Raw genomic sequence first — 17,472 nt, 5'->3', positions numbered from 1 at the left:
GCTCCTTTTTCTCCTGTTCTGTCCTCGTCTCCCTGGTTCGATGTCTCAGTCCGTCTGTTCCTTGTCAGTGGTGGGCGCGCCAGATCCTGGAGTTCCGGTGAGTTAAATCTGACACCCAGGTCGTCATCAGATGACGGGACTTCCAGGTGCATGAAAGTGCCCCCCGGGGACTGTTTTGCACGTCCGGGGGATCAGTCTGTTGCGGAGTCGCATTGGCTCTGCTACACATCCCCTCCCTTGGAAAAGGCTGCTTGAGACTTTGGCCAATGGGATGCCTGGAAAGGTAATCCGCGGTAACTAACTGATGTACCTGGTTCGCATGAAAAATCTCCGCAAAGAACCACAGAGAAGGAGATGCGTGGAAACAAAGGGGTGTGCGTCGATTTCTCGGGCCACACACAGCGATGCATCGTTTAGTTTTCATGGAGGGACAGCTGTGCATCAATTTCCAGCGCTCAGTCGTGGATCCTCTTCGGGTGGCGGGGTTTTCAGACGCCCCAGGGATGGTGTGCGGATATCCTGCGCTGACAGGAAGAAAACACTGGAGCTGCATCAATTCGATGGGCGTTGCGTTGAATTTTCTACTGCACGGCAGGCGCTGTGTCGATTCCTCTCTGGAAGTCAGGCTGCATTGTTACGGTCTGGCTGTGCATCATTCCGGTAGCCGTGCGTCAAATTTCCGGTCGCTACGTTGGCGCAGCATCAATCTTCTCATTTCGAAGTCTAGCTGCGTCATTCCTGAATGGCGTGCAGTGAAATTTTCACCGGGTTGCTAGCTGTGTGTTTCTGGCAGGCTGTGCGGTAAATTTCATCGCACAAGGAGTCCTTCTTGTAGAGATGAAGTCTTTTTGGTCCTGAGACTTCAGGGAACAGGAGGCAAGCTCTGTCCAAGCCCTTAGAGAGCAGTTCTTCACCACAGCCAGAGAGCAGCAAGGCAGCAGGGCAACAGCAAGGCAGCAGTCCTTCACAGAAAGCAGACATGTGAGTCCTTTGGGCAGCCAGGCATTTCTTTTTTGCAGGATGCAGGTTCTGGTTCAAGTTTCTTCTCCAGGAAGTGTCTGAGTTGGTAGGGGCAGAGGCCTTGTTTATATACCCAAATGGGCCTTTGAAGTGGGGGAGACTTCAAAGAGTGGCTTAGAAGTGCACTAGGTCACCTTTCAGTTCAATCCTGTCTGCCAGGGTCCCAGTAGGGGGTGTGGCAGTCCTTTGTGTGAGGGCAGGCCCTCCACCCTCCCAGCCCAGGAAGACCCATTCAAAATGCAGACGTATGCAAGTGAGGCTGAGTATCCTGTGTTTGGGGTGTGTCTCAGTGAATGCACAAGGAGCTGTCAACTAAACCCAGCCAGACGTGGATTGTAAGGCACAGAAAGATTTAAGTGCAGAGAAATGCTCACTTTCTAAAAGTGGCATTTTTAAAATAGTAATATTAAATCAAACTTCACCAGTCAGCAGGATTTTATATCACCATTCTGGCCGTACTAAATATGACCTTACTCCTTTCAGATCAGCAGCTACCACTCAAACAATGTATGAGGGCAGCCCCAAGGTTAGCCTATGAAGGGAGCAGGCCTCACAGGTGTGTAAAAACTAATTTAGGAGTTTTACACTACCAGGGCATTGTATACTACATAGGTACATGTCCTGCCTTTTGCCTACACAGCACCCTGCCCTATGGGTTAGCTAGGGCATACCCTTAGTGGTGTCTTATATGTAGCAAAAGGGGAGTTTTAGGCTTGGCAAGGTTAAGGGGCTACTAAAGTTGGTGGCACAATCAGTGCTGCAGGCCCACTAGTAGCATTTAATCTACAGGCCCTAGGCACATATAGTGCACTTTACTAAGGACTTATAAGTAACATTAAATAGTCCATTTGTGTATGATCTAATGTTACCATGTTTAAAGGGAGGGAGCATATGCACTTTAGCACTGGTTAGCAGTGGTAAAGTGTGTAGAGTCTTAAAACCAGCAAAAACAGTATCTAAAAAGTAGAGGGAGGCAGGCAAAAAGTTAGGGTGACCCCCTTAGGCTGTCACGTCTAACATGTGTCCCCACAGCTGAAAGTGGGGAGAGCTACCCAACCTCCTTGGAGCTCTCATCACTAAGGCGGAAGTATCTGGAGAGACCATCAGAATTGGTGTGGTCCATCCCCGGGCGATGCTCCACCGTAAAGTCCATCCCCTGTAGGGAAATGGACCACCTCAAGTGTTTAGGATTCTCACCCCTCATCTGCATGAGCCATCTGAGGGGCTTGTGGTCTGTTTGACCCCGGAAGTGAGTCCCAAAGAGGTATGGTCTCAGCTTCTTCAGTGCCCAGACCACAGCAAATGCTTCTCTCTCAATAGCACTCAACCTCTGTTCCCGTGGTAAATAGTCTTCTGCTAATAAAGACTACTGTTTGGTCTGAGCCCTCCTCATTTAGCTGTACTAAAACAGCCCCTATGCCATGCTTTGAAATGCCTGTCTGCACAATAAATTCCTGGGAGTAGTAAGGGGCCTTGAGCACGGGGGCCGTGCACATGGCTTCCTTCAGGGCTTCTAAGGCTTTCTGACAAGCCTCTGTCCAATTCACCAACCTAGGTTGCTTTTTGGAAGTAAGTTCTGTCAAGGGTGACACAGTGGTACCATAGCCCTTGACAAACCTACGGTAGTATCCAGTGAGGCATAAGAAGGCTCTCACTTCGGTCTGTGTTCTAGGTGGTTGCCCGGCCTTGATAGTTTCAATCTTGGCCTGGAGTGACTGCACCTTGCCACCACCTACTAGGTGTCCCAAGTACACCACTGAACTCTGCCCAATCTGGCACTTACTGGCCTTGATGGTCAGGCCTGCCTGTTGCAGAGCCTGAAGTACCTCCTTGAGGTGGAGCAGGTGTTCCTCCCAGCTGGAACTATAGACAGCTATGTCATCTAGGTAGGCAGGGCAGTAGGCATCCTTTCCAGCTAGGACCCCGTTAACCTTCCGTTGGAAGGTAGCAGGGACATTTTTCAACCCAAAGGGCATTACCCTGAACTGGTAATGGCCATCAGGTGTCGAAAATGCAGATCTCTCTTTAGCCCCCTCAGTCAAAGCGATCTGCCAGTACCCTGACGTAAGATCAAAAGTACTCAGGAACTTGGCAGCGCCTAGCCTGTCAACGAGCTCATCAGCTCGGGGGATGGGGTGAGCGTCAGTCCGTGTGACTGAGTTGAGACCCCAGTAGTCCACACAGAACCGGAGTTCTGGCTTCTCACCGGGGACAGCAGACTTAGGCACCAGGCCCACAAGGCTGGCTCAGGGACTGCTGGACTTCTCAATAACCCCTAGGGTCAACATCTTGGAGACCTCCCCCTTGATGCTGGCCTTCACCTCATCCGACAACCTGTAAATGTTGTTCTTCACAGGGGGACTGTCTCCTGTGTCAATGTCATGGACACACAAATGGTTAAGTCCAGGAGTAAGAGAAAGAGAACTGCTCTAACAACTCATAGCAGTCTCCTCTCTGACCTAGAGTCGGGGAGTAAGAGAGAATGACACACTCTACTGACCCATCACCTTCTTTGGCAGAGCAGAGGTCGGGGAGAGGTTCACTCTCCTCTTCCATGCCCTCATCTGTGACTAGGAGCATACTGACCTCAGTCCTCTCAAAGTGCGGTTTGAGTCTGTTATGATGGAGCACCCTTAGGGGGTGCCTAGAGGTCTTGAGGTCCACTAGGTAAGTGGCCTCCCCTTCCACTCCTTAATCTCAAATGGGCCAGACCAGTGGTCCCGAAGAGCCCTAGGCTCTACTGGCTCCATCCCCCAAACCTTGTCTCCAAGTGAGAACTCAACTAGAGTGGCCTTCCGGACATACCACTCCTTCATCAACTCTTGACTGGCCTCAAGGTTACTCTTGGCCTCCTTCCAAAAGTGTTGGGTTTGGTTGCGGAGGGCCAGCATGTAGCTGACCAATCCTGGGGAGGTGTCTTGGGAGCTTTCTCCCAGCCTTCTTCAACTATGCTTAGTGGTCCCCTGGCAGGGTGACCATAGAGAAGTTCAAAGGGTCTGAACCCCACCCCTTTCTGGGGTACCTCCCCATAAGCAAACAGCAGGCATGGCAAGAGGACGTCCCACTTACGCCTCATGGCTTCAGTCAGGCCATTGATCATGCCTTTAAGGGTCTTGTTGAATCTCTCCACAAGTCCATTGGATTGAGGATGATAATGGATGATAAACTGGTAGGTCACCCCACACTCATCCCACATGGACTTCATGTATGCAGACATGAAGTTTGTGCCTCTGTCAACACAACTTCTTAGGGAATCCCACACGAGTAAATATTCCCAGCAGGGCTCTGGTCACCACCAGTGCAGTCACTGTTCAGAGGGATTGCCTCTGGATAGCAGGTGGCATGGTCCACCAAAACCAGGATAAACCTTTTTCCCAAGGCAGTTTTGGGGTTCAAGGGGCCAACAATGTTGATGCCCACCCTTTCAAAGGGGGTGCCAACGACAGGAAGTGAGATCAGTGGGGCTTTAAGCTTTTTCCCTGTCTTCCCACTAGCCTGGCAGGTGGGGCAGGCTCTACAGAAACTTTCTGAGGCTACCCTCATTCTAGGCCAATGGAAGTGGATGACAAGCCTGTCAAAGGTCTTGTCTTGGCCCAGATGTCCTGCCAGGGGAATGTCATGATCCAGACCCAGTAGGAAGGCCCGGTAACACTGGGGGACCACCAGCACTCATGCTGCCCCAGGGCCCAGAACCTTAGGCTCACTGTAAAGGAGATCATTCTCCCAGTTGATATAGTGAGTGCTATAGGCTTCACCAGCTGCTTGGGCTGTGGCCTGTCACCTCAGGCCCTCAAGGGTGGGACATTCTGTCTGCACCTTGCAGAATTCTGCCCTGGTTGGCCCACCCTCTACTTGCCAGCCAGCAAGTTCAGGTAGGTTACCCAGGTCAGCTATGTCCTCTCCAGTTGGCTCAGGGGCCTCCTCCTCAGGGGCCCCACCCACCACCATGGGAACACCTGAGGTGGGTTTCCCGCGCCTCTTGCCCTTCCTCTTTGCAGCTGGCTGGGCCATTGTTCCAGGGTCCAGACACCCTGACTCCCTTCCCGGGCAGTCATGGACCTTGTGGTCATGCAGACCCACTCAGGCAAACCTAACATCTCCAGGTGGGATCTGAGCTCACCTCCTCCCAGGCAGTATGCTCAAGATCATTGCCTAACAGACAATCTACAGACATGGCAGGACTCACAGCTACTTTCAGAGTACCAGAGACCCCCCACCCCATTCAAAAGGAACCAGAACCACTGGTAGGTGACTCTCACGATTGTCAGCGACTAGGACCTGGTGGAATGTATTAGGGACTATCTGCTATGCTGACACCAGCTGACTCTTGACAGTAGTCATACTGGCTCCTGTGTCACGCAGAGCCTCCACCCTTTGCCCGTCAATGGTGACCCACTTCCTATACTTTGAAGTATTTGCAGGCATGTGAGCTTTAGGCACCATCTCTCTATCTCCCAGGGACACTAGGGAAACCTCTGTCTGCCCCCCAAAGCTAACTGGGACTGTCTCCCCCCCCCGAGCGCTACACCATCCAACCCAGATGTCTGTCCAGTGGTGGACTGTGCTCTCTTGGAATACTGGGAGTCACCCTTAGAGTGTGCATGCTGGTAGCACTCCAAGCATTTGGGTATGAACTTCCCTAACTTTCTGTCAAAAAACACTGGTTTCTTCCCAAATCTAGAAGAGGAATGGTTACCACCCCCCCCCCCTTGGGAATTGTTTTGGAGGCCTTTAGAGAACTCCTTATCTTTACGTTTATCTCCCACCTCTTTCTTCTGTTGGGAACCCTGACCACCTTTGTGGGTGTCCCCCCCCATACCTTCTTGTACACTCTGGTGCTAACCTAGAGGTCCGCCTCCTCAACAAGCTTCCTGGGATCAGTCAGCTTACTATCTACTAAGTGCTGGCGCAACTCTGTGAAAGAAATACTGAGCATATGCTCTCTCAGAATCAAGTTATATAACCCCTTGTAATCATCTACTTTGCTGCCCGCACCCATCCATCCAGTGTCTTATTTGAGAAATCATAACAATCTACCCAAGTTTGTGTGGAAAGTTTGATGCTGTCCCTAATCCTCTGATGGTATTTCTCAGGGGTCAGCCCAGACTTGGTCAGTAAAGCGGCTTTCATGTGTGCATAGACATTCCTATCCTGTGGAGCTAGTGTAAGAAGTGTGTCCCTCCCCACTGCTGGTCCATAAAACCACAAGGCTCCTCAGAGGTCCCATGGGCCCTTAGTGCAACTTCATAGGTAGCCAGCCACTTGTCAATGTCATCTCCCACCACAAAACTTGACACCACATAATTGGGTATAAAAACATTTTTCTCCCTAACAGGTCCTGCATGTATGCTGCCACCATCACTGCTGGACTCAGACTGTCTCGTCTTGATCTCCAGCTCCTTGAGACTCAGTTCATGAGCCAACAAAAGTTTTTTTCTCAGCCAAGGCTCTCTCAGCAGCAGCGTCAGCTCTCTCAGCTTCAATGTTTGGCTACTCTTTCAGCCTCAGCTTGCTTGGCTTCTCTCTCTAAACTCCTTTACTCCTGTTGAGCCTCAATTTCCAACCTTGTGATCTGCAATTGAAACTCTCTCTCTTCTCTCCTTTCCTCTGCGGTCAGGCCTTGATCAGTGACACTGCTCCCTGGTTTGGCAGGGGGCACAATTGCAGTGGTAATCTCATCCACTGATGGCAGAAAATCCTCTGAGGGGCCATCCTCTGGACCCTCCTCCTCAACATTCTTCTCTGTCTGGGCTTCTGCACAGGCCCTCAGCGCCATTTGGAATTCCTCCTTCCTGGTGGCTTTCTGGGTAGATACACCCATATCCCTGCAGAATGCCATCAGTTGTTTAACAGTGTAGGTGTCCAGCATAGCCAGATCAAAATCGTCATCTCCTGCTTGAGGCCCAGCCAGAGACATGTTGAGTGAGGATTGTAGTAAAAAATTGTCAGGAAAAATCGAAATTGCAGAAAAAGAAGAAAAATCAAGTTGACCTTCAACTGTGGGTAGGTAGTGAAATGCTTAGCTACTGTATGTCACTGCACAAATACAAGTCCAAGCCTCACCACTAATCACCAATGTTAGAAATGGAATCTTTGGTTGGCAGTCAGGTTACCCCCTGTCCAAGCAAGGACCCTCACTCTAGTCAGGGTAAGTCACACACAATCCAAATTATCCTGTGCCCCCCCTCTGGTAGCTTGGCACTGAGCAGTCAGGCTTAACTTAGAAGGCAATGTGTAAAGTATTTGTGCAATAAATCATACAGTAACACAATATAGCACCACACAAGTACACCACACAGTGTTTAGAAAAATATATAATATTTATCTGGATAAATGCAGGTCAAAACGATTAAAGATGTAATAAGTAAATGTTGAGATATCACTGAAAAGTGATATAAAAGTGTCTTAAGTCTTTTAAAAGCAAACAAAGTATCTTTCAAACAAAAAGTACCTGGTTCGCGTGAAAAATCTCTGCATAGAAACGCAGAGGAGGAGATGCGTGGAAATAAAGGGGTGTGCGTCGATTTCTCAGGCCACACACAGCGATGCGTTGTTTAGTTTTCACGCAGGGACAGCTGTGCGTCGATTTCCGGTGCTCGGTCGTGGATCCTTTTTGGGTTGCAGGGTTTTCAGATGCCCCGGGGATGATGCGTGGATTTCCTGCGCTGGCAGGACGAAGTCACAGGAGCTGTGTCGATTCGGTGGGTGTTGCGTCGCATTTTCTACTGCACAGCAGGTGCTGCGTCGATTCCTCTCTGGAAGTCCGGCTGCGTTGTTACGGTCCGGCTGTGCATCGTTTCAGTGGGCCGTGCGTTGAATTTCCGGTCGCTACACTGGTGCTGCGTCGATCTTGTCACGAAGTCAGGCTACGTCATTCCGGATCGGCGTGCGGTGAAATTTTCACAGCGGTGCAGGCTGTGCCTCGTTTCTGGAAAGCTGTGCGTCGAATTTCACTGCACAAGGAGTCCTTCTTGTAGAGATGAAGGGCCTGTCACAGTGCCCTTTCCTCGGGATCTGCACGCTGCTGACCAAAAGGTCCACCTCCCGGCTTCACCAACGCAGAAAGCTATCAGAGCGCAGAGTATTGATGAAGCCAGGCGCGGGGGAAGGGAATTAGGGTAGGGAACTGCAGGGAGAGAGATGTGAAAAGAAAATGGTTAGGACAAATATACATATACTCGTTCGCAAAGGCGTCTCTGTGATATCAGATTGAGACCCTTTGTGAACTGGGCATAGCCCCTTCTTTGAATCATGGAACAAGAACGAACTGCAATCTCTGTACCTAAAGATAGCAAGAGCTTTGGACTATGATCATACTCTGAATATTAACCATGTAACAATTATGCTTTCATAACATAAACGTTTGATCTCAGCCTAGAAATGCACAAAGATTTAAATATACAGGGAGTGCAGAATTATTAGGCAAGTTGTATTTTTGAGGATTAATTTTATTATTGAACAACAACCATGTTCTCAATGAACCCAAAAAACTCATTAATATCAAAGCTGAATATTTTTGGAAGTAGTTTTTAGTTTGTTTTTAGTTTTAGCTATGTTAGGGGGATATCTGTGTGTGCAGGTGACTATTACTGTGCATAATTATTAGGCAACTTAACAAACAAAAAATATATACCCATTTCAATTATTTATTATTACCAGTGAAACCAATATAACATCTCAACATTTACAAATATACATTTCTGACATTCAAAAACAAAACAAAAACAAATCAGTGACCAATATAGCCACCTTTCTTTGCAAGGACACTCAAAAGCCTGCCATCCATGGATTCTGTCAGTGTTTTGATCTGTTCACCATCAACATTGCGTGCAGCAGCAACCACAGCCTCCCAGACACTGTTCAGAGAGGTGTACTGTTTTCCCTCCTTGTAAACCTCACATTTGATGATGGACCACAGGTTCTCAATGGGGTTCAGATCAGGTGAACAAGGAGGCCATGTCATTAGATTTCCTTCTTTTATACCCTTTCTTGCCAGCCACGCTGTGGAGTACTTGGACGTGTGTGATGGAGCATTGTCCTGCATGAAAATCATGTTTTTCTTGAAGGATGCAGACTTCTTCCTGTACCACTGCTTGAAGAAGGTGTCTTCCAGGAACTGGCAGTAGGACTGGGAGTTGAGCTTGACTCCATCCTCAACCCGAAAAGGCCCCACAAGCTCATCTTTGATGATACCAGCCCAAACCAGTACTCCACCTCCACCTTGCTGGCGTCTGAGTTGGACTGGAGCTCTCTGCCCTTTACCAATCCAGCCACGGGCCCATCCATCTGGCCCATCAAGACTCACTCTCATTTCATCAGTCCATAAAACCTTAGAAAAATCAGTCTTGAGATATTTCTTGGCCCAGTCTTGACGTTTCAGCTTGTGTGTCTTGTTCAGTGGTGGTCGTCTTTCAGCCTTTCTTACCTTGGCCATGTCTCTGAGTATTGCACACCTTGTGCTTTTGGGCACTCCAGTGATGTTGCAGCTCTGAAATATGGCCAAACTGGTGGCAAGTGGCATCGTGGCAGCTGCACGCTTGACTTTTCTCAGTTCATGGGCAGTTATTTTGCGCCTTGGTTTTTCCACACGCTTCTTGCGACCCTGTTGACTATTTTGAATGAAACGCTTGATTGTTCGATGATCACGCTTCAGAAGCTTTGCAATTTTAAGAGTGCTGCATCCCTCTGCAAGATATCTCACTATTTTTGACTTTTCTGAGCCTGTCAAGTCCTTCTTTTGACCCATTTTGCCAAAGGAAAGGAAGTTGCCTAATAATTATGCACACCTGATATAGGGTGTTGATGTCATTAGACCACACCCCTTCTCATTACAGAGATGCACATCACCTAATATGCTTAATTGGTAGTAGGCTTTCGAGCCTATACAGCTTGGAGTAAGACAACATGCATAAAGAGGATGATGTGGTCAAAATACTAATTTGCCTAATAATTCTGCACTCCCTGTATATCTCACATATTGTACTTCCCAAAAAACAATGAAACTACAGCTTGCTTTTCTCAAACGCTTTCACATTTGCAACTGAGGCCTGAAAAGTTTTACTAATTGAACTTGAAGCGCTTTGATCGCCATGCATGAAGCGCTTTACTCATTATGCCAGGGGTGCTTCTACTTGTTTTACCTGAAGCGCTTTGCTAGTTGTGTCAAGGGGCTCTTTACTCGTTTTGTCTGAAGCGCTTTGATTGTCGTGCCAAGGGCTCTTTCCCCGTGTGGCCTGAAACGATTTGATTGTCATGCCAAGGGCGCTTTACTCGTGTGGCTGAAGCGCTTTGATTGTCGTGCCAAGGGCGCTTTACTCATTTAGCCTGAAGCGCTTTGCTCATTGTGCTAAGGGGTGCTTTACTCATGTGGCCTGAAGTGCTTTGATTGATGTGCCAAGGGCGATTTACTCGTTTGGCCTGAAGCGCTTTGATCGTCGTGCCAGGCACTCTTTACTTTTGGCCTAAAGCATTTTTCTCGTTTTGCTAAGGGACGTTTTACTTTTGGGAGAAAACAACCCCCTTCAAGATTTGACTCATCAAGACCTTACTGATACGAGTACGACCTACTCATTTTTCAATTCACCATGGAAACAAGGATACTCTGACATGTCGCCACTCTGCCATGCAGGAAATCCGCTTTCTTCAGAGGAAACCCCCACGAGGTCTGTCTGCACCAAAGTCTTCAAAATAGTGAGCAATGTGCTTGGGTGTGGCTGGGCTTCATAGGCCTGCCACACCCCAAGATGGCCGCTGCCTCTAAAAACTTGGGAGTTGTAGTCCATTCATAGAATTGCATTGATAAGTGCATCTTGTCCACAAATGTCCTGACCCTGCAGCTGCATGAGCTTTACCACAGGGCAGGCGACGCTGATAACCACTTCTGGAGCAAGCGGGAATGACAAGCGGCGTGCATGACGCGCCACGAAGACGCGAAGCAGAGGTCAGGGCGGGTCCTGGACCGCGCACAGCCTCATTCCTGACAGGGCCATATGTATGAACACATTATCTCATTGACACAGAATGGGTAAAACCCTTTGATACATCTGACCCGAAGTCTTTTTGGACCTGAGACTTCAGGGAACAGGAGGCAAGCTCTATCCAAGCCCTTGGGGAGCACTTCTTCACCACAGCCAGAGAGCAGCAAGGCAGCAGGGTAACAGCAAGGCAGCAGTCCTTCACAGAAAGCAGACCGGTGAGTCCTTTGAGCAGCCAGGCAGTTCTTGGCAGGATGCCGGTTCTGGTTACAGGTTTCTTCTTCAAGAAGTGCCTGAGTTGCAGGGGCAGAGGCCCTGTTTATATACCCAAATGTGCCTTTGAAGTGGGGGAGACTTCAAAGAGTGGCTTAGAAGTGCAACAGGCCCCCTTTCAATTCAATCCTGTCTGCCAGGGTCCCAGTAGGGGGTGTGGCAGTCCTTTGTGTGAGGGCAGGCCCTCCACCCGCCCAGCCCAGGAAGACCCATTCAAAATGCAGATTTATGTAAGTGAGGCTGAGTATCCTGTGTTTGGGGTGTGTCTGAGTGAATGCACAAGGAGCTGTCAACTTAACCCAGCCAGACATGGATTGTAAGGCACAGAAAGATTTAAGTGCAGAGAAATGCTCACTTTCTAAAAGCGGCATCTCTAAAATAGTAATATTAAATCCAACTTCACCAGTCAGCAGGATTTTATATCACCATTCTGGCCATACAAATTATGACCTTCCCACTCCTTTCAGATCAGCAGCTACCACTCAAACAATGTATGAGGGCAGCCCCAATGTTAGCCTATGAAGGGAGCAGGCCTCACAGCAGTGTAAACACGAATTTAGGAGTTTTATACTACCAGGACATGTAACCTACATAGGTACATGTCCTGCCTTTTTGCCTACACAGCACCCTGCCCTATGGGTTACCTAGGGCATACCTTTAGGGGTGTCTTATATGTAGAAAAAGGGAAGTTTAAGGCTTAGCAAGTACTTTTAAATGCCAAGTCGAATTGGCAGTGAAACTGCACACACAGGCCTTGCAATGGCAGGCCTGAGACAAGGTTAAGGGGCTACTGAAGTGGGTGGCACAATCAGTGCTGCAGGCCCACTAGTAGCCTTTAATCTAAAGGCCCTGGGCACTTATAGTGCACTTTACTAGGGACTTATAAGTGAATTAAATAGTTCAATTGGGTATGATCCAATGTTACCATGTTTAAAGGGAGAGAGCATATGCACTTTAGCACTGGTTAGCAGTGGTACAGTGCGCAGAGTCTTAAAACCAGCAAAAACAGTATATAAAAAGTGGAGGGAGGCAGGAACAATGTTAGGGGTGACCACCTTAAGGCTGTCAGGTATAACACCTAGTTATCCAGGAAGAAGCATCTGGTAAAATCTCAGATGTGAGTGAGGAAGTTGACATCAGTCAAAACCTCTGTCCGCAAATTCTACATAGGTATTTTGGGTCTGTGTAGTCTGATTGTTATAGTGAAGAGTACCGGGTAGAGGTCCTTTAAATGTATTGCAGATTCAAACATTTCTGCAGCTTCCCGCCTACTCAGCACAAATATCCTGCTCTATGTATTATGTACCAGGGAATGGGAGGAGTATACTTGTCCATGGTGTACAAATGCCTCCAGACAGCCAACAGATCATATGCCATTAAGGGTTTCAATGGTGCTGCCTCCTCTCCATGTTTCAGCCACAGTCTAGGAGGACGTTTGTCTGACTTCCAATCCCTTTCACACTGGTGATCACCTGCCCAAATAAATTGAGCATCTATATACTGACCTGCAGAATAGAGGGGGGTAAAGATGCATTGTCTGCATTTGGGACTTATGTGTTCACTAAGCATGTCTTCATTCCATTCAGAATAACGAATAGAACCACATAGTTCCTCTGTGGATATTAAACATCCTTATGTATTTTAAATGGGACCCCTGGCATGACCCAGATCAAGACCCTTCTTGCATCCCCCACTGTAAACATGACCCCTCCATTTCTTACCATGGTCAGACACTTCCTCCTTCAGCAGGTGGGTTTCCTGAAGCATGGCTCTGCTCACCTCATGCCATTTCATTAAGACATAGACCCTAAATCTCTTGGGAAACGTGTTAAGTCCTGACACACTCCAGGACATAACCTTTCTACTTATAGCCACCATTTATCAATCAGGTCAAAGCAATGCATAACACCAACTATGCCCAGTCTGTCTGTGCTCATCCCTCCCTCTTCCTGTGATAGGGGAGTCCCCAACCCCCTTGTCTCTGTAATAGAGATCAACTGAACTTCCAGCCCCCATCCACAAGTACCACCTCCCAACACACAGCTCGCCCTGGGATGCCCTGAGCCCTTTAACGGTGGTGATGGGACACAATTTCCCACTGTAACCCAAACAAGAAAGAAGAACTTTAGTACTCCAAAGTAATGTATGTGGATTGCGGGTAGCATTTTGTCAGCCGCTGCTTATTCCTAATTAGAGTAGTCCTATATGCAATACAAATCCACCAGAGTGGCTCCACATCCAAAACAAATCCACCAGCGTTTCTGCCATCCCCTACTGGGTTTAATTTCCTCAGCTATCCCCAGCTCTTCCCGACCACCCAACTCTATTAATCATTGACCAAGCTATCCTGTTCACAGCTTATGAGTCTGACCCCGAGGGCAAACAGCATAGATATATATATATATAGACTGGCATCTGTATCCCCACTGTAAACATGAATAACTGGCAAGTTTATGAGTTTGCATGACTATCTCCTCTCCTAACTTATCACCAGCATTTCTCTCTCTGCCCATTATTTGTAGTACAGCTTCCACCCACCTCTCTCTGGCGACCCTCTAAGGGCATCACCAGAAGAGGACCCATCCTCCGGCCTCAGATACCCATCCTCCTGCACCACCACATGGGGAGTCCTGTGCCCCCATTTTTGCCAGTCTCTGGACTGCCTCATGCTCCCAGAATCCAGTCTGCCAAGAAGCCCCTGTTCCCTGCCCAGCCCTTGAAGGGCCTGTCCTATGGGGCCTAGCGTTATCCCAAATCTGTAGCCAAGACCAGTAATCCTGTAGGGAATGAAAGAAGTGGCTTTTTCCTTGTGATGCCACTCACAGTCGGGCTGGAAACAACAGCATGTACTTGCTTTATTGTTTGAAACTTTTGCTTAACCTCCAGGTATGCTCCAAATATGGTCCAGGTAAATGGTGATAGTATGGTTCTCAAACTGTTGGTGTGCTGTATCTTGAGCCACATGGATGATACAGCTGTGGTCCCTATGGATGAGAATACCTCCTATGAGGGTCCTAGGCAGTATGCCAGGGAGCCGGGACCAGCACCCTATGAGTTCTCTCGAACACAAACAGTTCAGAGAGTACCTGTGGTCGAAGCTCATGTCAGCCCTACTTCTCAAGAAATCATTCTGTAGCTAAGCCCTCGGCTAGATGTGGAAATCCAAAAACCACACATTATTGTGGCTGGAACGACTTTCCTCGTCCTCCAACCCATTTTCTAGATTATGCATTCTTGTCAACCTTCATGCTATTTGGTCCTTCAAGGCAGCCACCTCGGCTTTCAATTCCATAATAGTGCCCTCTGCCAAGTGGACCCTCTACAGAATTTTTTGCAGGTCTGTCTAAAGGATGGTGACCTGTATTGACACCATATCAATCTTCAGTTGCAGGACCGTGTGTGAACCCATATTGGTTGCTATAATATTCGCCCATGAGGGCTACTCCACCATTACCTCTAGTTCATCTGTTATTTGCATGCTCGCCGGATGCAGCAGTGCCTGAGGGGTCATTTATTGCATCATAGTCTTGTTTTAGGGCAATAAGGGTGCTCTGTCCTTACCCATGCTTCTTGGTAGCAGCCAGGTGTCCTCTGGCTCAAAGCCACTAGTGTGTCCAGCGATTCAACCTGTTTAAGGATTCCCTCGGTCAGTAGAAGTATAGTCCCACACAGCCATGTCCAGGCTTCCAATCTTCACACCTATAGGGTTCTGTTATGCAATACCAAGCCCATCGCTGCACCTGGATGGGTCACAATGGAGAACTGCTCCCATTGACCAGCCAGGACCTCATCACTACATCGCACACCTCACAGAGTCCCCAAGCAGGCTTTATTTCTCCACGTCACACCTTGGCAACGAGTTTTGGATACGCACCAACCATGTATCAAGCCAACTGTGTACTGCTCCAACATTTATTGCCATGACCTCTCTTGCCTTGTATGAAGGGGTGAGGGCCCACAAGAAATGTCCTCCCAGCCCCACCGGCATTATCGTCTAGCAACTATATTCACCCTGGCAGACTATCTGCCAAGCACGGTGGGGACCCTCAGTCTTATCCTTATTCCCTGGCTCCATAAGCCCAGATTCACCATCTGTTCCACCTTCCATATGGGCCCTGCTAGAGCCAAGGCAGAGCTGAGCCAACTGTTTCTCTCCTTTCAGCAGTGCTATGCCATCCTTGGCAGGGCCTCTGTCACCAGTGCCAGGATGTGCGGACTGCCTCGGTCCACCTCACATATTGCAGTAAGGCTCTTTTATTGTCAGGGCAAGTTTCCTCTCACGGGTGGGCCCCTTGCCTCAGGGCAGTCCATGTTTCCATGCCCGTGTCTCTAGGCCTCCGTCAACACGTCAGTCTTTTCAGGAGTTGTACGCCACTGACTCTGCTGATGGGATCCACAGTGTGGCAGGCGGGCCCCCAACTCAGATCCACATATGCACACTTCCAGTGCTGCAGCTCTCAAACAGTCACACCAGTGCCTCTAAGGACCAGATATGGGACTGCAAATCCGCTGCAGCGCTCAGGCACCCAAGATCACATAGGGCTTGTGACTCAGGCTCCATGGTCTCTCCCTAGGTTGCAGTTCAGCCAACCAAGATTATCAGATAGAATCAGCAAAACCAGTTATTTTCAAGGTTTGATGGTGTCGCCCCCACGCCTTGGCAGTCTGCAGAGCCCAGGAATACACATCTCAAGGGTCTGTTTTGCAGAATGAGGCAGGATTAACTTGTTTTAGTAAGGAGCTCCTTACAGGAGCATCTGATCGGCCATTTTGGTTTGGCCATGCCCCCAGTACATTGCCACTTAAATTTGCTGCAAAATTAATCAATGGGAACTTCTGGATACGCCTATTACACTGGAAAAGATCTTGGTGGCCATAATCTTCCACACGCAAGCAAACAGTAACATTTTTCTAAAGCCCACTTACCAATGCTGGTGCTCAACTCCAAGTGTTCAGAAGCAACTTATTGGCATATGTTACCAGAAAGCATAAGGGAAAAACAAAAATTGCTCTTACCTAATTGCAAAGAATCTGAAGAAATGTAGCACTTACAGACCACTTTCAGTAATAATCATTGACAGGAAACTTTGGTGAAAATTGTTGTCATCAAGAGCAGAATGTTGTCATACCAAGATGGTCCTTTAGGGTGAAATATACAAAGGCTGTGCAATGTCTTTATGTATGGTAATAGAATGCTGTGGTGACCACCAGGGGTGGGCAGAACTCATGGAGTTTCACTCTGTGGAACTCTGCCGAGTTAAATGAAAACTCAGCGAGACTCAACCAAGTTCCACCACCAGGCAGAAAGTGTGCACGTTGTGCTGCTCACAATTTAGCTCTGGTAGCACGAGCAGTGCTGAAAAATCGGTGTGAGCAGCACAATGCGGCGAGCAAAGAACGCAGCTGATCTAGTTGAATTTTGCTGCCACATGTGTAGAACATTTACTTTAGCAGAAGCACATCTACTGGAGAGGCAGCCCTCAGGCCGCGACCACCCACGTTTGAAAATCTCGCTAGGGGATGCCAAATCTTACTTGTTCTCGCCAGCTTGCATTTCTGGAACCTTGAAGGACAAAAATTCCACCACGTGATGATTGGCAGAATTTGGATGGAACTCTGCATTGCACGATTAATTCGGAGTTGCCAAATTCTGCCAACTCTGCGGGTGGAGTGAAACATTCCACTCACCCCCATTGACCACCTTGGATGCCCAAAAGGCTTTCGACTCAATATCTTGGGTTTACCGGAGAGCTGCTAAGGTATATGGGATTTGTCCACTATCTGTGAGATATGATGAACCTGCTCTGTTCTGACATCTTTAATGTATACAGTATGTGCAAATAACACTACCTTGCAGGCGATAAAGTTACCAATGGGTACTAAGCAGGGTTGTCTGCTTCCTCTTCTTGTTTTCACCTTGGAAGTGAAGCACTTCATGGTACAGATCAAGGGAGTATAGAAAGGGTTCTGATTTTGGGGTAGATGTTATTGAATATTGGTCTTTTTACAGACAGATTACATTTAGCTTCCTGGGGATGGGACAGTAAGCAACTTGTCACATAATTTATACATTGTTATTGAGATCAGGCCTCTCTTCCGATTAGAGTAAAACAGAGGTATGACTGCCGGGTTATATGGGAAAAGAAATGGGTTCTAAGCATTCAGTTTGGTGGGCCCAATAACAGTTAAATATGTAGACATCAAT

The sequence above is a fragment of the Pleurodeles waltl genome, chromosome 10 (genome assembly GCF_031143425.1).
Source record: "Pleurodeles waltl isolate 20211129_DDA chromosome 10, aPleWal1.hap1.20221129, whole genome shotgun sequence".
Classification (NCBI taxonomy): domain Eukaryota; kingdom Metazoa; phylum Chordata; class Amphibia; order Caudata; family Salamandridae; genus Pleurodeles; species Pleurodeles waltl.
The sequence above is the reverse complement of the archived record's forward strand: the minus strand, read 5'-3'. Positions refer to the sequence as shown.